This window comes from Haliotis cracherodii, unplaced genomic scaffold (assembly GCF_022045235.1).
Source record: "Haliotis cracherodii isolate W230 unplaced genomic scaffold, xgHalCrac1.p SCAF_8, whole genome shotgun sequence".
NCBI lineage: Eukaryota > Metazoa > Mollusca > Gastropoda > Lepetellida > Haliotidae > Haliotis > Haliotis cracherodii.
Window position 1 is genome coordinate 12,664,227 of NW_027266341.1, and position 25,244 is coordinate 12,689,470.

General features: G+C 39.1%; 1 protein-coding gene across 3 annotated transcripts in view; it reads right to left on the reverse strand.

Moving 5' to 3' along the window:
- Positions 1 to 25,244, reverse strand: part of LOC139449683 (gamma-aminobutyric acid receptor alpha-like) — a 100,205-nt gene that overhangs the window by 32,698 nt on the left and 42,263 nt on the right. For 2 of the 3 annotated variants that reach the window (XM_071231183.1, XM_071231181.1), the window contains exon 1: positions 7,136 to 7,603. The exons of the other annotated variant lie outside the window; for it this stretch is intronic. The gene's annotated coding sequence lies outside the window, so the exon portion shown is untranslated. Of the gene's footprint in view, positions 1 to 7,135; positions 7,604 to 25,244 lie in introns of those variants that run through there. 3 annotated transcript variants of the gene reach the window in all.

Below are 25,244 nucleotides of genomic sequence, written 5' to 3' on the forward strand. Positions count from 1 at the left end.
ACACTTAAACAGCCACACGAAACACAGACACGTACATGCATGAACGTCACTAGATTCCAGGATTCACTGAAGTGAATAGTGCTGAAGATACTTTCAGATACATACCATACTTTCATGATACATGATACATGATACATGATACCTCATTTGTGGCCGCCTCCGTGGTCTAGTGGTAGAGCGTCGGCCCGGAGAGCGGAAGGTCCGGGGTTCCATCCCCGTCGCGTCATACCAAAAGACGTTAACTTGTTGTTACCCTGTCTGGCGCTCGGCATTAAGGGACTAAAACAAGGACTGGTCGGCTCGGAGTCAGTATACTGTGTCTGATTGGGGTATTCATGTTAAACTGCGGCATGGTATCTCAGTGAGCTAGCACTTTAAATCGGCATCAGTCCGGACTAGTACAAGCAGCCACACACACACAAACGTACATGCACGTCGCTATATAAGTGCAATAATCTTGGACGCGACGTTAAACCTCACCTCACCTCACCTCACCTCACCTCACCTCATTTGTGAGCATACTTGACTTCAACGAGTTTACGGTATGCTATCAATATATTTAACAGTTACTTCAATTAAGCCAATACCAACGCGACAATACTTTTAATTCTTGCTTTTATACTTATTTTACAGTTTAGTATCTCGAATGAACAAACTCAAACGTATTAACTCGATGACTGGTTTTATTATATATTTCATTAATGCCTGCAGTATGAATAGGTCCAGGTCAGAATAGGTCCCCAGGGTAGACTATATTGGTCGTAAGAGGCAACTGAATGGATCGGATGGTCAAACTCGGTTGATTGCATGTCATCGTACCCGGACGGCGTGTATCGTTGTTGGTGATATCAATCAGTAGTTTGCCTGGTCCAGACTCGATTATTTACGGGCTGTCGTCACGCAAAATTGCTTCCTGTGACGTTAAACAACAAACAGAAAGAAAAATACCTGATTTCAGATATGCGAGGTGCCTTCGCGAATAGCTGATGTCATCACGGATTTTCAGTGATTCATTCATATAATTGTGCCTTTTACGCCCATTCGACTTTTTTTTGCGATAATCTCCCAATTGTCAGACAGCTTATACCAAGATTAGTCAAGGTTGGTTAGTCAAGCAATGTTACCTTTTTACCTTTCATTAAAGTGGAACAGACCAGAAAACACACATTTTGAGGAATTTACAAGATAGGTTTATTATGCACTTTTAATCCTCAAATCATCCCAGAAAACACACTTTTTGAAGTATTCATTACATTATTGCAAAAGACACTACATACACAATACACACTGATCACAGTTAAGATCAAATGCAACTTATAAACATAATCATAATCTGCTTAATCTGTATCACTTAACGAGTTGGAGTAGCATACTCTGCCCACAGTTGGGAGCAGCTCATTAATTAGTAGGTAAGTCCAGGCAGTTATACTGGTCACACTTGACTGGTCTGTCCGACAAATGGGATGTCTGACAATTGGGAGTGAACCTTTTTCACCTAAAGTGGGACTGATTATTCTCAAGCCTGGACGTTTCGTATTATGTCTGATGTGAGAGCAAACATATAGAGAATCTCACTCGAGTGTCTTTTGATATCAAATATATCAACACGAGTTGATAAAAGTGGGAAAACTCCGAGGCTCGCCTAGGATTGTTCCACTTTTATCAACGAGTTTTGATATATTTGATATCAAAAGACACGAGGGTGAGATTTTATTTATCATCCAACATCATTCTTCCAACTTTTTCAGTGTCTTAAGTGTGTGTCTTAAGGGAGTGTCTTAAGTGTAAAAAGTACTGCTTACAGCTTCGGTAGCAGAGCCATTAGTGATGTCATTTGATTGTAATGTCATGGTAACCAATGGGGTCACAATGGTCTGCAAAGCATTGTGATGCAATTTCATTTCAGCTATAGCGATATCTCACCCAAGCGATCTCACCCAAGCGATATCTCTGGTGGGAGCCAGTTTTGGACGATAAATGTGGCTAACTGTTTGCAACAATGGGTTCCTTTAGGAGGCATGGGTGTCCCAGAGGCGTCGCAATTCGCTTTTCAGAGTTGCGTCACTTAGGCACTCCCTCACCCCCCACCCCCACCCCACCCCACCCGACCCACCCACCCTACCCCCACCCCACCCCTACCAACCCGCACCCAACCGCCTTTCCCTTCCATACTGCTCAAAGCTCATTCACTAACTCACTCACTCCTATTACTCCTGACTAGCTTGATAACAGCAACATATCGCCGAATGAAGTGATTGCAGCTGTTAACTACTGGCATGGATTTAAATAATAGCATTCGATGTTACGAATGCGAACATATTCAAACTTCAGAGAATCAGTTGTGTGTGGTGGATACCGTTCACTGAGTTCATTGTAATTCTCTGATTATTTCGTTTCTTTCCACAGCGTCAAGTGATAATTCGAACAGCGAAGTTAGAAGTGAAAGGTTATCAGTAAGCGCCTTGGTGTCTGAGATCTTACGTATGGATTGCCCTTCTAAATATGCCTGGATTGTATTATCTCCATCAATGACGTGTATTGAGTGAAATAACCACACTATCTGCAAATTGATTTTTTTTTTAAATCATCATCTCTAATCATCATAGAACATCGCTTCGTGTTAGCAAATTGGAATTAAGCGTCTTTTTAATCAGCATTAAACTGCGAATCCTTTCATGTCTTTAAGGCGATAAAGTTACAATTAACTGTAGTTATAAACCAAGCTGTTCATCTATTTTCATCCAAAAACAGCCGAAGGACTAGCGATACAAGCACCGTTGTTTCGCGAACACCTGGTATCATCACTATTTGATAGTGATTCATAACACATGCTCATGATATAGTCGGAATCGTACGGTCGACTCTGCTTATGGCAGACTTTTCTATTAAACGTGGAAAGGGTTTTGTCCCTTAATTGTATTGTTTCAGGCTTATGAAGTTTGTACTAACGACGAAACTCGAACATTGATGTAGAATAACACTGCCAATACAATCATTAACGTGTTTCGTCTTACCCCAAGGCGTCGTCATTTCAGTGACTCACTTCAATCGCATGTTTCACTCAAAAATGTTAAGCCTTATTTAATGCGCTTGGCAGCTGATATAACAAAATATAAAATAATGCGCTTGGCAGCTGATATAACAAAATATAAAATAATGCGTTCGGCAGCTGATATAGCAAAATATAAAACAATGCGTTTGGCAGCAGATATAGAAAAATATAAAATAATGCGTTTGGCAGCTGATATAACAAAATATGAAATAATGTGTTTTCCCTCTTTAAACACCTTATGGAATTTTCTAAGGTTTCGTCCATCCATTCAGGCTTCTCTAACAGTAGCATATTGTTCTCTTCATAACACCATACATGTACATGTATGTCATATTGTTCAAAATGTATATTTCGTTGTAGATATTTTTCGTTACTGGGTGTTATTATCAGGGAATATAAAGTATTCATAACCGGGGTGTGAATATGGTATGCTTGTGAACTAGGTGTCACCGTGAACGTCAATAATTTCCATACATTATTTAATATCTTGTAATTAGCACACGTGTGTCTGAGTTCAATTAGGAATGACGCCATTGCGACACGATTGTAGTTACTGATAAAACAGAAATATACGTGTTCATCATTATACCAAAAGATAACGAATGACAATTTAGCATTCCCACATAAAACATATTATTGTTTGCGAGTTAGATTCAGCACATGATTGGTTTTAGAAATCTGTTTCTTGACAAACGATTATTTCGTTTCCATCATGAAAGAGACTTGATATAAAGAACGTTTAATAAAGCGTTTATGTCATGACGCTCATCAAATTATAGAAAGATCACTTTGCAAGAAGGTGTTTTTGTTACAGTGTAGTATTAGTTGTTTCATATTGATGCCCCTCACATGACCAACACCTGTAAGGACATGTCTGACAGTGACTGGCAGGTGTTTTCTCAGTTGTAAATTCCGTGAACATTCAAACGATAGCTGGCAGCCACGGGTTGGATTTGCAGAGTTGCCTTCCTTAGGCGCACCAGAAGCCTCTGATAGTGGATTCGAATACTAGGTTGAAATGTTTCTAGGTTTGTCAGCACCATGCATTTGTACCCATGGCATGGTGGCATATCTATAGAATCTGAAATCGACTGATTATTCTCTGGCGTTGATGTATTTTTCAACATGTCACTTAGCATGGACAACTAAGGAGAATTCATTTCACTTGAACCCGTGAAGATCCGGGTAGAAAAGGTCTTCAGCAACCCATGCTTGCCGAAAAAGGCGACTATGTTTGTCGTAAGAGGCGACTGACGGGATCGGGTGGTCAGGCTCGCTGACCTGATTGATGCATGTCATCGTATCCCAGATCGATGCTTATGATTTCAATCACTTGAATTGTCTAGTCCAGACTCGATTATTTACAGACCGTCGTCATATAGTTGGAATTTTGCTGAGTTCGGCGTTAAACAACAAACAAACAAATCATTTCAATTGAGTAAAATAACAAACTAAATATCCATATGGTTATCCTATGGCGTGAAAACGAATATGCTTTTTTACATACTATTACAGTACAACGGTTTTTGTGCGAGTAGAGGTATGTTGCAAAACTGTGGATGACGTCATTATCAAAATATATGACGTCACACCAGTGTAAATATTGTACACATTCACCTGTTCATCAATGAACCAGACATTATAACTACCAAAACTTACCGACTCAGCTAACCTACACATAAACTGACGTCAGGGTGAGTTTTGTTTTAAGCCGCTTTTGTCAGCATTCTTATAATATCATTAAAGGGGACACCACAAAGTGACTTGACACATTGCAGCTATCTGAGGAATCGACCCCGGCGTACGGTGACAGAAGCAAACGCTTAAGCCACTAGGATAACACTCTACCCAAAAACATTAGAGCATATTATACTATTAAAGTAAAAAAAATTAAATATGATTTCGAAGTGTCACATGTGATGTCAAGGATCACGACCAGTCTGGTTGTGTGGTATGATAGATACCATCCTTTACTCGAAGTTTTTTGTAATTACAAACATCGACCTCGTCACACTAGTCTGTCTGACTGGCTCAAAAATGTATGTACATCAAATGAATCAGATACATTATGCTTAAGGTAAGACATATCGTTTATTATTGGATAATAGTTTCTTATTTCATTCCACTCCTGCTTGCCAATCAAGCAAATGCATACCACATACCATATGGTACCAAATCTACCGTTATCCCCTGTTTAAATCCATTTGTAGTATACTATTCAAAAGAAGTTAAAGAACACCCCATGTTTCAAATCTCATGACAGGTTAACATAGTCACAGGGAAAAATCGGGTGATCTGTGACTTCTTTTGCGTAATATATTGCCAGGATAATCATAAATAGAGATGTCACGTTGTTTCAATCGGCCCATCAGACAAGCTCCGGGTACTGGGGTACTATTCCACCTCGGAATACACATGGTGATCCCACGAAGACCATTTTTCTATTAATTCACCTGACTTGAACTGGATAAGTAAACATGTTTAATCTGTTTGAAGGATCTGTTTCAAAACTGTATGGACAGATGAGACAAGACCTGTTCTTTGAGGATTAATAAACTTATGGTCAGTTATAGAAACGTGATCTGGTCTTAACACTAGTAGATGACTCTCTTGACGACACGGGATACCCGACGTCGTATACTTTAAAACGCGTGACAACCCTAACGAGCAGCAACTCTAAACCAACTTCTTAAATGAAAACCTTCATTAAGTCAGGTCAGAAAGTTTACAAAATCAATCCAGGCAAGTCCATATCGGATTGCGGCGTGTTTATAGCGACTGAGTGACGAGTCGTGAAGATTGAGAACATACATCACCATGTGTGCGAGAGACCGTGTTCAGAGTTCCCCACCACAAGAGGCAGACTTTCCTATGGGTTCATTTTTCTTTCTTTTGTAGATGTGAGTATGGCCTATCTCGTTGTTGACATTACCCCACGGCGCCAAACTAATATCTTTTGACAGTCCTATATGAGGGCCGGCATCGATTACCCTCACGACCTTTCACGATTGATGCCGTTTCTGAACTTATTTAGAATAGCCATAGCGCCATCTTGTCCAAGGGAGTGTCGTTCTGGTGATTTTAAGGCTACTTTGGATACCGTGAATGGAAAGTTTATGACAGTTTATGTGAATTCGAAACTTTAGTAGAGATTGATATCAATAATGGTGAACATTTGATTGTGGGTGACGACAAGGAGAACGGCGGACGAAATATAACTCTTCGTTTACATACCACATAGCCCTTATATTTAAAAAAATGAAATATTCATGAATTGCGCAACTGTAAACGTCATTATTGCTGGTTGCTTGAACACAATGAATAAAGATATCTGAAACTGGTTAAATAACGTTTTTCAAGCCTTTGCCAAAGTAACGTTTGATTGCAATGCCCATCGTCCATCAATACAATTACCTTAAATACCCAATGTGAATAACAGCAACTGTCATATAAAGCTACAAACCTCCCTTTTGTCGACTCAAATATCCTTACCATTTTAACCAGCAATGTAATAAAAAACAGATTTAATCACACTGAGAAATATAACACAATACACACCTTTTTCGTAAAAAGCAGTCAAAATGTAAGTATTCAATTAGGACACGACCCTGTAAAAAAAATTATTTAGACTTTCCTTACTAACAAGGTTTATGTCTCATTTCGTCTATTTATAACACATAACACAATTCTTGACGTCTCAAGTGTGTTCACGAAAAAAACATTCATTCACCATCTGAATGGATGTTGTGAACACTTTTGTATCCGATGTCTTTACAAAGATGGATAAGTAGAATAGAGACTGAGAGATTCCACCACGACACAGCATCTCATTCAGAATTAAGCACACATGCTTAAAGCGTTCGTCAGTACATGGTCGAACTGAGTGTGAAGAAAAGCAACGTGGCAACACTCATCCCATATGACAGAGACCAACACGCCCTCAAATTGATGATAAACACACACATACTTTGTGTAAACGTTCTTGTCTACCGTACAACGTTAACAGGACTCGTCAAACAAAAAGTCATCAAATGTCACTTAACTTACAAACACCAAGTACAGAGTAATTATGAAAAGTCTTACCTCCAGTATTTAAAGAACTTCATGTAAGGCCAATCCAGTGATCATTAATTAACTGAAATCCTGGCCCGTGAAGCGGCACGCGCGGACCAATTCATTGCCACATTCTCTGTCATCCACAAACCATCCTAGCGCTTTCAGTTTTGCCGGCTGTGAATTCATTACAAACTCCCAACACTACCGGGCCTCGCCTGCGGTCATTGTAGTCATTTCGCTTATTACGTACAGCAAATATCTGCCCTGTCAACTCCTGTGAAGGGAGTTTTGTTACTGTTCCTGTTTCGGGGTCATAGAAAGACCACGTGTATCAGTCAATGGCTTCCTGTATTGACCACGTTCGATGTCTGCTTGTTTGGATTACAGGCAGCTCGTGTTGTGTTAGAGAGCAGGTGTATGCCGAGTGGACGTAGCGCTGGTTCTGAAGACGGGTCTTGTTACTAAATGAGTTGTTTCCCATTGATCCACACAGCAGCAAGGTGTCTTAAATATTGAGTTTATGTAACGTAATATTTCTAAATACACAGGATTCTTCAAATGTTCTTCACTTTAGAGGCATTCTGTACAAGAAAGCATGTTGTAATCAATTTTATGTAATATTAGAACTAAAATCAATGCAACATCGCTTAACATTTACCGAAGAAATTTGTTTTACTTTATCGACATCCGAAGTTTGAACAATACGAATTATTTCACATGGAAATATATTCATAGCAAATTATTAAAATCAGTGTGATGCATAACAACATTTCACAGCGATTAGAAATTGTCTCATATCTATAAGCAGAAATACACCGGCACCATCTAACAATTGTTCGTACATGTAACTAATTGCAACTGCAGCAGAAGGCGCCAGGATGCAGAGCTTGATTTCCAAGTAGACATGCATGGAAACATGATGGACACGGCCACAGAAGTGATCAATATACTTATGGCCAAATGTACATGTCCTGGTAGGATATTACTGACTAATGATGGGCAACCTGCCTTTTCTCGTCGATACAACATGGTAACAATCCGCCGTCAGTACTGTTTTACGTTACACACATACGATCAATGTCCCAAGAGCTTTTAGTTATTGCTCCGTCTCAAGGCAGTAGCCGTATTCTAGCCACTAACCCTTCAATCTACTTTGCGTGTCTATAGATTACCGCTGACACAACAACTCGGTGATGTATTGCCTATTGTGTGTTGTAATAATTGTGAAGAAGATGCTGGATAAAAAATGAACTCGTATGTTCGTGAGTATGATACTTACAAAAAGTGCAAAAGAAGCAAAGATTGACATTGGTGACAGCTTTATCGGCGCATAATGAAAGTGCGTTAGCACAAAATCACTACTTGTGTCATGCCAGGACCGAGTTTTGTCATAAAAGTCACCGCAATGCTAGTGGTAACACAAACCGAAATTAGTTAACGAGTTTCAATGGCAAAAATAATTTCATAAGACCTCGAAACACGATCAAGAGGTTCCCCATTTATGCTTCATTGCAAATATGATATAGAATATCGTCTATACTGCCAAAAACAACCATCTGAGAATTGTTGGTCGATCAAACCCCCTTATTTGATAAGCACTTTTGCGCTGGCGCCATCACTACAAAGGGAGACGTCTTTCTGGTAGTAATGAGTTTCTATAACGCTATTACCTTACCCGCATTTGCAACAAAGATGTCTTTGTTGATCAAAGTTGGGAACTTTAATATCGTGTTGCTTTGCTTTGAAATTTGTACCACCATATATGCAATTGGCATCAGAATACATGGTATAGAAGGCTATTGCAGAAGTCGTATGAATAATAACATTTATTCGTTCCATGTTTAACTGCTCAGTCGAATAATTTGAGATAAACGGTATGTATTTTTCCGACTGTTTTCTTTATTATATTGATATAAATAATCAACTATGAAGAAGGATGATGATGATGATGATGATGATGATGATGATGATCTCGATCAGCGTTGAACCTGCCGAAGATTTATATCATCACGATGATAATTATTATGGTGATCGTAGCAAATGCTTCAAGCCTATTACATCTTGAAAAGCCTGACAGTGTTTAAAACACAAAAGGATTAAGGCAAACATACAGCGTTGCAAAATTGAAATCGCATGATGAAAAACCTTTTAATATGTGACAATGCCGTGTTCTATTAAATTAACAAGATATTTTCCTTTCAGCATCTGATTTACACAAGACGAATATTTACAACACTGAAAAAGCATGAATAGATCTAGTAAGACCCAAGGGGGTTCACATCTCAAGCTTGTTCATCCACGTGTTAAAGTGAAATTGCCTCTGGTAGCCAGGAAGGTCTCCAAAGTCTCCGAGAGTTTCAAACACGAATTTCTCTGACAAGCAATCGAAGTGGCATGATAGCTCTTGAAGGGAACCAAGTTAAACTGCTCATCTCGCACAAATTCCCAACAAGCCATTTTCCATCGGTTGAACTAACGAAGCAGTAAAGTTGTGCAAGAATTCAGAGATTCGCTATCAATATATTGAATTTAAGGCTCTCCATAAGGAATTTGATTTTGTGAAGAATGTCAGGTCTTGAACCTTGTAGCACGTGGACACACGGATCACAGAGGGGCTAGGAAGATGTATTATAAAATAATTGTTAAAGTAGACCCTTAGGTTAGTGGTTCCAAGTGTTTACCATCTTTTAGTATTGATGGTTTTTCGTGTTTCACATCATGCCTCTGAAGAAATAGAGGCGGCGGTAGAGGAATATGGCAGGAAATACGAATAATTAGATGATTACTTTTTTCTGAAATAATGATTGCATGATTTGAAATTATGATGCAATTGATTAAATGTCACTTTAAAATTATGTTTTTAACTTTGTAAGATAAAAGCTCAAAAATATGAATACAAACCAGTACCTCATTAGCAATAGGATATCCATGTGAGGGTGGTATTTTGGGCTCTGCTGTGCCATACATGATGTAAGATATGCATCATATAGTTTATTTCCTATAACTTTCTATCAACAGGTGTCCATCTCTTGTTCCATCTCAGCTGACATTTTTCAATCACTTAATCCTAACTCGCTGCAATCACCTAAAAGAATTACCCGCTGATAGCTCAGCTGTATTCATAAACCAATTAAATTATCATTAAAAGTAGAAGCCTGAAGCACAATGATAATACACGTTCCAGATACAAAAACTGTACCGATTTATTAAATAGCCAGTTTCCAATAACTCAACCGCGCAGCTAATTTCTAAGCATGACAGTACAATCAGAATCAACAATGATGTGGAACTGATGTAGTTTGCTCTTAAATTTCGCCATTGGCCAATTACATTGGTCTTATTTTAAAGACGAAACGACTCCCTTGCCGCTCACACTGGCAGTAATAGTGCCAGGAGCCATTAACACTGATACACCCTAGTGGCACCTCACCTGTAGCACCACATTACAGATCCGCCAATGTGATACATGAACACATCGAAATGATTCCCTTGATATTACTGTTCAGCATTTACTGGGCTTGATGTACTTGTATGGACTGCCTGAACTCTCGGCAGTATGGAGCGTATTCATTTAGGCGAACTCTCTTTTTCTTTCTCTCCTGTGAGGATTGCGGGTTAAAACAGGTCCCCAGCAACCTATTCTAGGTTTAAGAGGCGACCAAAAGGATCGGAGGTCAAGATCTGTGACGTGGCTGATTGCATGTCATTGGATCGATGTTCATTATGTCAGTCACTGGATTGTCTTGGGCAGATTTGATTATTTACAGTTCGCTGACATATAGCTTTAATATCGCAGAGTGCGGCGTCTGAAAACAAAACAAAAACGTTTGCGCTAGTCTCATGAAACTATTCTGGAACGTCCCAGTCATCATATATGTCTTTCTATCAGTACAACGAAAGCGACCAAAGTTTAACCCTTTCCATAATCATAAGAATTCTCTGAAAGCAGAATGATGTACGATTACGACTTTTTTTTAAAGCATGTGTTTATTAATCTCTTTCAAATAGAGATGATACCAGGTCTTTTGCGAAAGATGACTCCGACAGATGGCACCCGTCACAAACACATGCAAAGCCAAGTCAAGTGCTCACCTGGACAAACATGGGAACATATGGTTCAAGTTTAGATAGGGTACTTAGAAAATCGGTCACTGATGTGTCAAATTTAAAAATCTACATATGTCTACCATAAACGTTTGTTCAGATATACAAGATGCTCGTTTTACTCCCGACGACTCTGATACCTCCGATGACACTGAGGAACTGATCACTGGTACTAATATGTATAAATTATTGTTTATCCTAAATGAAAAATACAGATGTTCATAATTTTGAAATCTTTTAGGTAGACTGATAACATTTAACGTGTTCAAAGACTGACAGATTTTAAAACATTATCCTGGCAAATATCAGCGCCACATAGGTAGATGGAATACAACGGTTAAAATTGGATTGATTAATGGCTTTACGGCTTCCCATATGCCGTTCCGTAGCGTTGGGGTAATCTTGTGGTTTAAAGAGCTTGCTCGTCACGCCGAAGATCCGGGTCAGATTCCCCACATGGGTACGATTCCCCACACGAGTAGAATGAGCCCATTTCTGGTGTCCCCCGCTGCGGTATTGCTCTAATATTGCCACAAGCGACATAAAACCATATTCGCCCACTCACTGTTCCGTAGCTGAGGATATAATGCACAAAACCTTTGTCCATTGTTCGTCAAAGTACGAGATACTTTTTTACCCGAATACGGTATCATATTCCCGATCAGGAAATATCCAAACAGCATGGTAAAATTTGAAGATCAAATAATCAATTTGTTGTGGCTTAAGACAGAAGTCTGTGTAGCAATGTGTTGGCCTTCTAATATCTGTAATTAATATCAGTACGAGACATTTCTCGAAACAGATTCAGTCCGATTGGCATCCAAAATATATCTTTTACAATTACTGCCTGCTCGCTGTGGCCATAGCTATAACAATGCTGCCTCCTTTTCATAGATCCTCACAGCAAACACAAGGGAATTGTTGCTTCCAATTAAGGTAGGTTGTCTGACGCGGCTTGTTGGACTACAACTCAACTTGCCAAAATGTCCACCATGGGTCAGATTAAATAATCGAGGGGTAATTAGGAGGTAGTAAATGTGTCTAGGATTATTCCTTAGGCGTCGCGTTAAGCAGCTGAAGCAACGAGGAGTAAGGCTGATGATCCTAGTTGATGAGATGAAGGCTGTGTACAAGTGCAGTATGTTGCTTGTGTAGTCGTAGTGATGTCATTAAGATTTCTGTTCCCAGAAGGAGATGTGTACAAGAGTGGTGTGTTTTCTGTGTAGTTTAAGTAATGCCGTCATGAATGCCGCCATCACTTACTGTAGAAGGAACAATGATGGTAGTGAACGGGTGTAGTGTTTGACTTGTACATTTGTGGTAGTATCTCACCCAACTAGAGGACAAGGAGTTTGTGAAGAAGGGAAGATGTGTACTCTGCTGCTTGTGCAGATGAACTATCAGGACTGCTGTCACCGGTAGAATGAGTATGGTTGTATGTCGCTTTTTGGAATATGATAGCAAATTTAAGGCGAGGTACACAAGAATGGGCTTCACGCGAAGGTTGTGTAAAAGTATTGTGTGTTGCTTGTTGAGTCGTAATGGTGCCTTTAAGACGTATCACCCAGTAGAATACGATGGACGCTTTAAAAATGTGTGGTGTGTTGCTTGTGTAGTCGTAATGTTGCCTTTAAGATGTGTGTCCAAGTAAAATACGGTGAATGCTTTAAAAATGTGTGGTGTGTTGCTTGTGGAGTCGTAATGTTCCCTTAAAGATGTATCTCCCAGTGGAATACGACGAAGGCTTTGACCACGTCCAGTGTGTTGCTTGTTGGGTCATAATGTTGCCTTTACGATGTCTATCCCAGTAGAATACGATGAAGACTTTGAACACGTATTGTGTGTTGCTTGTGTAGCAGTAATGGTGCCTTTACGATGTCTATGTCAGTAGAATACGACGGAGGCTGTGAACACTTGTAGTGTGTTGCTTGTGTAGTCGTAATGTTACCTTTAAGATGTATGTCCAAGTAGAATACGACGAAGGCTTTGACCACGTCCAGTGTGTTGCTAGTGGAGTCATAATGTTGCCTTTACGATGTCTATCCCAGTAGAATACGATGAAGACTTTGAACACGTATGGTGTGTTGCTTGTGTAGCAGTAATGGTGCCTTTACGATGTCTATGTCAGTAGAATACGACGGAGGCTGTGAACACTTGTAGTGTGTTGCTTGTGTAGTCGTAATGTTACCTTTAAGATGTATGTCCAAGTAGAATACGATGAAGGCTTTGACCACGTCCAGTGTGTTGCTTGTGGAGTCATAATGTTGCCTTTACGATGTCTATCACAGGAGAATACGATGAAGACTTTTAACACGTGTAGCGTGTTGCTTGTGTAGTCATAATAATGTCCTTACCCCAGCAAGAGACGAAGAAAGTTGTCTACACGTGTTGTGTGTTGAGTTGTCTACACGTGTTGTGTGTGGCTTGTGTAACCCTGGCAACTAGGACCGCTGACCCCAGTAGGAGAGGATCAAGGTTGTTTACACATATATTGTGTTACTGTTACTACTGACCCCAACAGAAGACGATAAAAGCTATGTGCAAGTCTTGTGTATCAATACTGTCTGTAGTTTTTGTGTGCAATTATTTGTGTACATAGCTTGAAATTTGATAGAACTACAATTGACATTATATTATGAGAACGATAATAAACTACTTACTTCAACGACTGGGTTTTTTATATTCCTCTTGCTATCCCCACTGTTATACGTAAAAAATGATAAAATCTGAGTTTATGAGTGAGTGAGTGAGTGAGTGAAAGTAGTGAATTTCCTCCAGAGATGAATAGGCTTCACACTTTGTACCCATGTGGGGAATCGATAACGGGCCTTCGACTTCGGCCTTGGGTTTTTTTAAATTGCGTTGATCATTATATTTTTAATATCATCTGAAATATCGCCCTAACGTCATAGTTTGGGGAAGTAAAACTAAACTGCCGGGCTACCCTTCAAAATTGTACTTGACCAAAACATTACAAACGTTACTATACTGAAACAGTAGCCGACACTGCAAAATTTGGGTCCAAAACACAACTATGATACCTGTATCAAATACATCACCATGGAATAATCTTTTCTTGTTTGTTTCATTTTAAGCCACCATCAAACATTCGTGTATACTTTCTTTTGCCCAGCAGTTTATATATCTACAGCCGAACGATGCATTTCACCTAGGATCACGGTTCTAATCGACGTCATTAACCTAGTAACTGCTTCTTACAGATGCCATAAGTCAGTCTCGAGAAAAACCAATCTAGTGTTCGCAGTCAGTTTTAATCTGTAAAATACTTTTCCTCTATCAGCGAGTAAAAGAACATCCTTTCAGCTTGTAATAGGCTATCTTAGCTGATACATTCCTCTGGGGCATAGGAAAGACAGTGAAAAATATTTGTCGTGACCCACGCCGTAATACGTTGTGGATCAATATTATCTCTTCATTCCTAATCTGTGTTCTATAATAAAAGTAGGCTATTTTACAAGAAATCAATACATAATCAGAGACCCATGTTCAAAGGTCCGCGTGTGATATTTTATTTCACCGTAGGCTATCATAAAGCATCATGCTATCTAAACTTCATTCGAACTTTATGATTGGTCAAGATACGTATTCTCTTTATAAGGCCTGCAGCAATTGGTTAATTTCAAATAATCATACTCCTCCATCCTTGGAAACTGTAGTTTGTTGTATACGATGTTATGATTAATTATATTTCTGGGCAGTATCAAATATTCATTGGCAAAACTAAGGAGTAAAATGTCCATTGTTGTACAGGTGTCGCTGTCAAAGATGAATTAACATTAATATCATATTACGTACACCCTCGAAGCGATACACTTGGTAATACAATACGATAGATATACAAATAGGCTTACCTTGCAGGAACTACTTTTAATAACCCCCATGCAAGTCTACTCGTTCAGTTAACTTTTGTCTAACATTCTTAATACGTTCGATGTGTGGGTGTTTTTCTGAACAAACATGGCTCCAAATAATATGGGATTATGTGATAAATGGGTCGGTTCACTCAAACATTGTGTTCATACGCAGTTCCTAAGGTGAACTCTCAGTGAATGAAACTACATCTCTAACATCGATTATTCTAAGAGTTACATGTGTTTGATCAATAGATAAAAACAAAAATTAAAAAGTGGTATTTTTTCGATCACCCAACATTCTCTGTACTTGTCCGGTTGGGATCATCGAAAGGGTACATATGTTTCGTAGCAGAATTTGTGTGTGTGATTTTATACTTAAAATGTGTACATATTCCATATTAAGGTTGCTCTCTGCTGGTTTCATTGATATGTCTGTCTTTGTGGCAAACAAAACGAAAGCACTTACCAACAATACAGAACCGACAAATCCAAGAAGGCCATTACGCTGACAGTATTCATAAAATATTAAACAATGTCTGTCATAAAACAGTCGAGTGTACAATTCCGACTACATCATGAGCATGTGTTTCATATTTAGATCTATACATAAAAATTCAGACTGACAAAACACTCTCTACAAGTCTGTATGATTTTAAACACAGGTCGAAATTTTGCTTTATACTTTTTGCACACCCCTTCAGCTAATAAGCCAGTTACAAAGATTTATCCTGACGAACTGTCATTTACCTCTGGTAGCCTAGTGGTAAAAACGTTCGTGCATCACCCGGGTTCGATTCTCGACATGGGTACAATGAGTGAAGCCTATTGCTGGTGTCTCCTGCCTTAATGTTGCTGGAATACTTCTAAAAGTAAAACTCACTCACTCATTTTCAAAATATGCTACTTCCGTTTATGTTGGGATTATGAATACTAATATGATAACTGTCATTTATTGTGTATATGGAACACCCAGTTATATCACAGCAGCATGTCGATAACTGGCGTGTTATCATTGCGATCGGATGACACGCAATCAGACAAGCTGCCATGCCTGACCACCCGATCCGATTTAGTTTCAGCGTTCCAAACGACATAGATGAGTTGGTTCAGACGTATTCAGCCCCTTAATGCCTGCGTGGAGAATATTATACAGAATCTTTTCATGGTACTGGGATGTTTGAAACAGCACCAACATCGGAAATTTAAGCCTCGCAAACTGTATGTTGAGTATATATCTTCCCGGGCACTGAAAGAGTTTACACTCTATTCGAATCGGTATTGTGACAGTTACGTCTACTATTTGTATATTTTCGTAGAAATATCCAGTTATATCCCAGCAAACTGCCTTCATTGATGTTTATGTGTGAGAGGTACAGGAATTCTCGCTCTATCTGCCGTCAGTATTCTCATATAAACTACACTTAACATTTATGAAATACAGCACTTGGGATAAATTGACAGTTAATAATTCAGGAAGTCGCTCGAGTCAACTGTACCTCCGCTAAGTGGTCTATTTAATATAGCCAATCCAGTCATGAACCAGACTGATACTCACTGAAAGGCGTGGCAGTATGCTTTAATTGCATTGCGGCTGGGCAAGCAAACGTTTGGTCTCTACTTAACTGTATTGCTGCGTCAGAGAGTCAGAGAGTCAGGGAGTCAGGGATTGGTTGAAGGGGCAGGGACACGGTGAACTGAACAAATATAGTTTAACATGCTAGTGATCGAGGAATGCTTTTTTATCCTTCAATACATATCGGTGCAGTGAAGCAATTTTTGAATGTTTAGATTTATCACATCCCACTGGTGTCACACTAGTCGTCTGTTTAACTGTGCAGTAACGTCCCTTAGGCGTGTCAAGATCTTATGATCTAGGGTTCAAACCCAGACTCTCCCTGATGATGAGACTTGGTTTGTAAGAAGCATACCCGTGGAGTTTAGTCACGCCGTGATATAGCTGAAATATTGTTCAAACAAACTCACACGCTCCCACTGAATAAAATGTATACCTTACAATTGATGGTTGATGAACTTAGATGTTGATAGTGGTAATACGTGGTTATGAAATATTGTTGTTTTAATTGGCACCAGATGTTAATTACATACATCGATTACACATTATGATACAGATGTTCCTATCTTCATCTTACACCATATTTTCAGTGTTCATTCTGCACCGTTTGTCCATGGCTGACTTTCATTGGATGGGTTTTGGCATCACTACGAACAAGAAAGATGAAACTTAAAAGTCCTTACTAATGCTAATGTTCGAAGAATATTGCAGAGTATTAATTTCCCAATGTCGGTCTATGACCAAACTACATGGCTTTCGTCTGTAAAGAAAAATACGCATACAGACAGACAGACATTTGACAGATGTCTGACAAATTTCGACAGACATTTGATAAATACATTTCAATTTCATATATAACTCAGCCATTCTGGCTGATTGTGTGCCCCTGTACCGTACTCGTTTTTGATATTTAACTCTATATAAATAGGAAATTGCAGGAAATTGGCAGGAGCCCCTATCTCAAGTATTGATGATTTAGCCTAAACCAAATGATTCTGTAACCGCGGTGGTATCAATTTAATATAAATTTGTTATGAGCAACATGTTTGTCATATGAGATACGATATCATACAGTTTAGTGATATAGAATGCAGATTGGTTTTTTTATTAATTGACATAAAACATCAGAAGAACATTGAAAGGTTTTAGAGAAATAGATAGATAGACCACTGACGTGTGTGGTGTCGGTTTGGTCATTATCATCCAGGTTGAAATATTCTTTGCTTGTTTGTTGTTTAACGCCGCATTCTGCATTATTGCAGCCATATGACGGCGGTCTGTAAATAATCAATCTGGACCAGACAATCCGGTGTATTTTACATCATGATCATGAGCACTGATCTGCGCAACTTGGATAGGATGCGCACGAACCAAGACAGCAAGCCTGAACACCCGATCACGTTAGTCGCCTCTGACGACAAACATAGGTTGCTGAAGATCAATTTTTACCTGGGATCTTCAAATGGTGCTGGAATATACACTGCATCATGAAATACATTGTCACGTATGTTGACACCCTCACTCGAACTCGAGAATAAATTAAACTAAATCATTTTCTTAGCATCATATGTTCTACCAAGATAACGGACTTGATGTAGACTAATTTTAATCGTTTATAATTGTCGACTGCAAAATGATACCAAATGTAACATACAAGAAAATATGAAACGTTCAACGCCAGAGATCAGTCAGACTCGATATTTAACGGATTCCTTTGGGCGCAAAAGGCAAAACAGCTGTGACAGTTATGTAAAATGATCACTGAAACTCGGTGATGACACCAGGTGCTCGCGAAAGGAGTAAGCATGTGTCGCCTTATCAGCAGAACCGCACTCAAACAACATGCATAAAAAAGTTGTCGACTCCGGCATGGCTCAGCGAAACGGTAACGCGTTAGCTTAATAAGCATTCAAGTAGTTTAGATGAAATCTCCTGACAGGTTTGTAGGATGTAAGCTGTAAGATAGGTTTAAATCAAGTTTATTTATATGTTTATGACTTACGTCTGTAGACAGCGTGCTAGACGTGCAAGTTGTGAAGGAATTGAACTGGGCTTTCAACTCCAGATTGTACAGATGCAATGACTTGTGCAAATACCGTGAAACAAGCCCTTGGAACAATGGCCACTATTTGCTGAGATGATAGTCGATTGATATTTCAATATTTCCCGAGACAAATGTAGTTAACGCCTTATTTATGGTCATGAAAGTGTATCAATTTCCATATTACTGGCTTGGGGATAGGGCAGATGCAATTTCATAGCAACACTCTTCGCTACTCCAAATATTTGTCGACAATCTGCTTGATGTGAAATTGTTTCTGGAACCCTTTACTTCGCCCAGAGTACTTGCTGGAGCGTACTACAAAGTCTTGATGCTGAATTACTTTCTGAGTATTTGTCGGCATTATATTTGCAACTGTTGCGCTGTTCTAAGGTTTTCTTAAGACCGTGTATTACAGGGAGGTTTGCCATCAGGCAATTCAAGAAGACATTGGTTGATAGACGGATGTGTGGTGTAACGTAGTTTATTCCGGAGGAGTACGTTCTATTGTTTAAATATTTCTGGAAATTGCATTTTTACCCAAAACATAAAAAGGACAAGGTGTTGTATTAATACTAGACATCTTACCTCTTAAGAACTTTCAATAGTTCATTATATGTACATGTATATTAACTGTAATCACCCCTTTTGCACGCATCGAAAACATATTCAACATGTGAACCGTATGATTAAATATTTCAAAAACAAGTATTAACCATTTTCTAAATGAAAGATAATGAATGATATGATCAGATATGTTTCCACTCATTTTTTCAGACTGTCATGCTTGAATCGCCCTGTTGTGTACATACCTCGAACTCCAGGTGTATCTGTGGCTATATTAAATACAGCAAATATGTCTGTGTTTAATGTGTAGTCGAGGCTTTACGCCGCTTCTAGCAAAATTCCAACCCATGAAAGGGCTGCGCACACAGACACCTCAAATTTAGAATGTCTTCATGTTCACACATATTTGCTTATCAATAATTTATGTGTAATATCTCAGAATGAATAAAGTGAATGCAAACGCAGTAATAGTACATACACATCACGACGCCCTGTAAATATTAGAGTCTAGACCAGGCAAACCAGTACAAAACATTCAGCCAAGTCACATAGCCTATCCACCCAATCAAAACTAGTGGCCTCTCTCGATTATGCTGGGAATCTCCTTTTATCATTGCATAAATAAAAGCGACAACGCCCGTTCCATAATCATAAGCACTTACTGCTAACGGTGTCCAATATATGAATAATTTTGTGTGAATCTCGCCAGGCACTTACTTCCGAAGTACGCAGCATACAAGCTCTCACACATCGTTATGACACTATGTTAGAGGATACCACTTTATACAGTAAACAGTTTATCATTATCATACATTTAAAAATAAATAAATGCAGCAAAGATGGTTCGGGTGATCCTGGCACAGTCAGGCTGGTTAGGCTCATCATCAGCCATTGCCCCCTCTACACGCAACCCAGACAGCGAATGGGATTTCTCACAGGAAGCCCTGCCGAGTCAAACCCACCCAGAACTTATCGAAGAATGTGAAGACTCCCCAACATTGCAGACTTCTGCATTACCTAGAGAAGGGTTGTATTCCTGGCAGCAAACCCGGGTACCCTCCCAATGTCAGTGAACAGATTGGGAGGTACCAAACCTAAGGCACCAAGAACAATGGGGAGTGGGACAACTTGGTACTTGGGTTGCAAGCAGGACATTTCGTTAGCGAGGTCGGCATATTTGCCATGTTGCCTGAATCATGTCAATCACATTAGTGTCAAAAGGACAAAGGATTCAGTGATATAAATGATTGCATTGGATTTATCAAAAAATACATTGTCAGGTTTGTTGGCCTGCATACGTCTGAAGCTGTATACGGGCCTATTCCAAAGAAATTAATAATGATCATTTTCTCGTACGCCGGCAAAATATTCTGGGTCGTACCCATGGACCTTTGGAAAACCATAAGCATGGCGAAGACGGAAATAAAAAAGGGATTGAGCCCCTTCATCATATCGCTTTATTATTATTGTTGTTGTTTTTTAAAAAAAATTCTTCTTAGTCTTATCGATTCAAAGCACAAATCACATTCATATTAAAGAGGTGTAATATTATCCGGAACTGTTGAAATTTGTTATCTCTTGGTCTACTTTGTGTACCAGGCTACAGATCGTTTACCGCTGCAGCGGAACGATGATACATTGGATGTGAAGAGAATGAGAACGATTTCCTTTTGTCCTAAAACAATTATCTACGTATTTTTTCGCCCGTTAGGGTAACAGCTCAGTACACAGAACCTGTGAGATCAAAGAAAGACACTACGTACTAATCGTTACTTGATACTTAATAGCAATGCTTTTGTGAGTTAAACAAAATGTGCAGTGAAGGCAAACCTTTTCTTTCAATGTTAAATGAAGAAGTTATAAAATCAGTTAGTATAAACCAAATGCATTGATTCAAGAACAACTCATGGCATCTTCATCCATTGCAAACAATAGGATAATGTGGAATTAATGGATTTCTTGACAAACACTACCCGAAGCAGTCATCATTTACAACGCGACTCTCTATTTGATTAAGGTTTCCTTATCTGATAGTCACCGTGTTATAACAATGCCGTGTCAGTGTGAAAATATTCGATCTGAGTGAACTTTTTCCCACAAACTAAATTACAGAGCCTGGCCAGATGCGTTTGGGTACGTGTTTGAACCCATAAATTGATTAAGTTCAATTAAAGGAAAAATTTTGACAACCCTGGACAGTTTAATTCAATAACTCAGACAGGTTTCCCTTTTTTAAAAAGTGAAGACGTGCTGTTGGCAAACCTGCAGCTAGAACATGTTTTGGTGTGGGAGGGGACTGTGGAGAGGGGGATGCAAGCTTTGGGGCGTATTTGAGTTGATGACTTTCTGTAACACGACGTCTTTGAAGAAACGGACACGCGCTCCAATTGGCTCAGGAGAGATGTTTGTTTGGCTTTCGGATGTTTGGAGATGCTGCCGATAAAAAACCCGCTCACTTAGAATATCAAGACTAACACAGTGTTGTGCTGATCCGAAACAACCATAAACAACGAAATGAGTCATCGCTCATTGACAAAGGTCATCTGGTGTCACGTGATACCCATACCGAACAAAGCACGATGCCACTATACGGTGTCGGCAGTGATGATCTGTAATGACTCGTAATTGAATTTAAAATCAGCTAGTTCTTTACTCTACAAGTATATTCAATAGTAGCACAGTTTTAATACGGCTTCTTGTTGATACTGGGCCAAATAAACCAGTGGTCAATGCCATGACTAACGAACGAATGTGTTTTACCAAACGATCTGACTCTGCACTTATGCCAAGCATGAAAGGGCATATTCTGTCCAAGAAGGCGACTTGAAATGATATAGCTGACTCCTTTTATTACAAATAACACGACACATGGCCATTGAATTTTATTTTCAGGTCACATTATTAACAGCTTATGAAATATCATGATTACAACTTTGCCTTTTACGCCCATTGGAATTTGTTTCAGCGGGTAAACGAGGCTGGTTATATTATTCTCTGGCGTTGACGTTGTATATTTTCATGTTAGCCTTTGAGATATTCCTGCAAGCATCTGGTTTAAATCGATACAAGGTATGTAGCCTACAACGGTGTATTAATGTTCAATCCTGACACTAGAACATCGCATATGATCTGTTCTCGGCTATGTCTAATTAAGAGTTTCAAATGTATGAAGACATGACCAGATTCGATTCTATTTAATTCCTATGTTTTCACTACAATATTTCATTGCCAGCGGATGCTATCAATCTTACATTGTCTTATCATTTAATCATTTTAAAATAATAAAATTACTAATATCCGGAGTATTAGTCTACTTATTTCTGCTTTGTTTAGCTGTTGGTTGATTTTTGAAAACGTATGCGTTAAACTCAATAATGTTAAACCGAAAAAAAATCTGATGTTATCCAATGTAATATCAAAAGAACCATTCAGACAATAAGCTAATAACATCAATAATCAGTCTCAAATATCTGCAGAAACAGATTTCATAAGGTGTAAAGGGCACAAAAGAGATGAAAATCATATGATTGGATTACTGAAAATCTGTGATGACACCAGGTGATCGAGGTAGACATAATAATGTCCACGTTCCACGAATCTATAACTTCGATTGTAGAAGGTCTATGTTAAAGTCTTGCATTACGATCATCTTAGCGCTACGATCGCTGGAACCCGCTTCTTAATTAAACATACCGTTTATGGAAAAAATGGATGAGGCAGTGTGACAACTCCATGTAAAGGTCATAGCATGGGAAAGCATCGCCAATCACGCTCACAACCGACGTATCATATTTACATGAATGTCCACAATATAAAATATTTTTAGAATGACTTAACCATCTTCCCGAGGCAAGGGAGTTAACGGACAGGAACTCTGGAGTTACAGTTTGACTGGACTTACGAGTCTAGGCATAGTCCAATCAAAAACGCTCAACGAACTAGACAGACGGTTCTTTGAATGATGGATTTAAACGTGCAGATTTTGACTGACTGCTGGATTTACAATTTGAAAGCATGTGTACTGTCAACTGGACATCGACAGATATTGTCCAATTTTTTCATGTTTTTAATCAAGGAGCTAATATGATTTGCTGCACTTCGTGGGGTAAGACCCGTTTTATTACGATATAGATCTTGATAATCGATCAGATCGTCTTGACTAGGCGCCGCCAATTTGTTTGAAGCAAATGCAAGTGATGTGACAGGTGGAATCTGATTGGTCAACAGGAGGAACATAAAAGGGACATTACTCGTAATAGTAACTGGTGGCGCTATGATTGAGCCACAAAATTCCAGCGTAGTTTGGCAAGGGTGGAAAATGGGCTTTTGTAGTCAGTCAGCCTCGGGAAGATGGACTCGACGGGCATTAAGAACCTTCAAATTGTGATATTTAAACGACATACATCTATGAGAAACACTCAAAGTTATGAACTATATTCCTATTAAAATAATACATAATATGTTTAAGGAAAATATACAGTTAACGCAAGAATATTACTCTCAACACTCTAATATAATGGCCGGTGTGGTTGGTGAAAGCCAAACATATTCAGAATGTGCACTTACATGTACATGTATGAAATTCGATACAAAGAAGGGCAAATCCTACTGATGAAAAATAATCTTTGTTCAAAGGGTTTCGGTCCTAACATATTTAAATGAGGTCATTCAAACAATACAGTCATGTACTTCACCTATCTGATCAATCAAATGTTTGATGAAGACAGAGCTAAAAATACATAATTTCCCAAATTACACAGAAACAATGTCTCAAAACACAGATTATAACATCTAGACCGACAGAAAAAAAGGATTAGATCAGGATCCGACGTCTCTCTTTACAACAAGACAACATTGTGGCAATGTTGGGAAATCTAAAACACTGGCACCGTGTGAACCTTCCCTCCAAATATGAGTATCCCGCTACGGAAGATGCGTCAGGATGTATGTTGCACAAGGAAAGTTGATGTCCAATAAAAGTCGATTTTGACACATTATTGACAGCTTAATTCAATAAATCAGACAAGTTTCCCTTTTACCAACTGTAGGCCCGCTGATGGTAGACTCGCCGCTGACGTGAGAGTAGGAAGGACAGGGTTTGACTATTTTTTGTGAGCTGAGCTTTGGATCATTATATAGGTCGATGCCTTTGTGTGGCATGTCATCTTTGACGAATTAGTGACATGTTGCTTTTAGCCCCAAATGAAGTTAGATTTTCGGCTTTTGGGTGGTTGGACCATGTCAATAGGTGACAGAAATCACCTCTAAACCAGATCTCGGTTTCTGACAGTATAAAAGGATACTCATACATATATTTCTGCTTGACTTTTCACTACGTATGCATGTTTTTAAATGAATACATTTCATGTCTCAAGTTTGAAAAACGTGATGGGAGGAGGTAGAATAAGATCAGCCAGTCCTATTCTCACCGTTGTTGTTCCTCAACTCAAGTGTGGAATATTTCTGTGAAAAAACATCGTACATATCGCCTCAGAACCTTAGCTACTTAGCTGAAGCAACATGAATCATCCTCTACGTTCGCGTGCGTACAATCACGACAATACGTCGAAACAAATATTCTTTGTCGCGTGGACTGTCTTCTCTGTCGGTTGCACTAAATTATTCTGATTTTGATTTGCTCATATTGATCACACTAGGTCGGCGGGTATGGTTCTGCCGAGAACACAAGGTCGGCGGGTATAGTTCTGGCGAGAGCACTAGGTCGGCGGGTATAGTTCTTGGGAGAACACAAGGTCGGCGGGTATAGTTCTGGCGAGAACACAAGATCGGCGGGTATAGTTCTGGCGAGAACACAAGATCGATGGGTATAGTTCTGGCGAGAACACAAGGTCGGCGGGTATAGTTCTGGCGAGAACACAAGGTCGGCGGGTATAGTTCTGGCGAGAACACAAGGTCGGCGGGTATCGTTCTGGCAAGAAGGATATAAAACACGTATATTTGTTAAAACTTACTTTA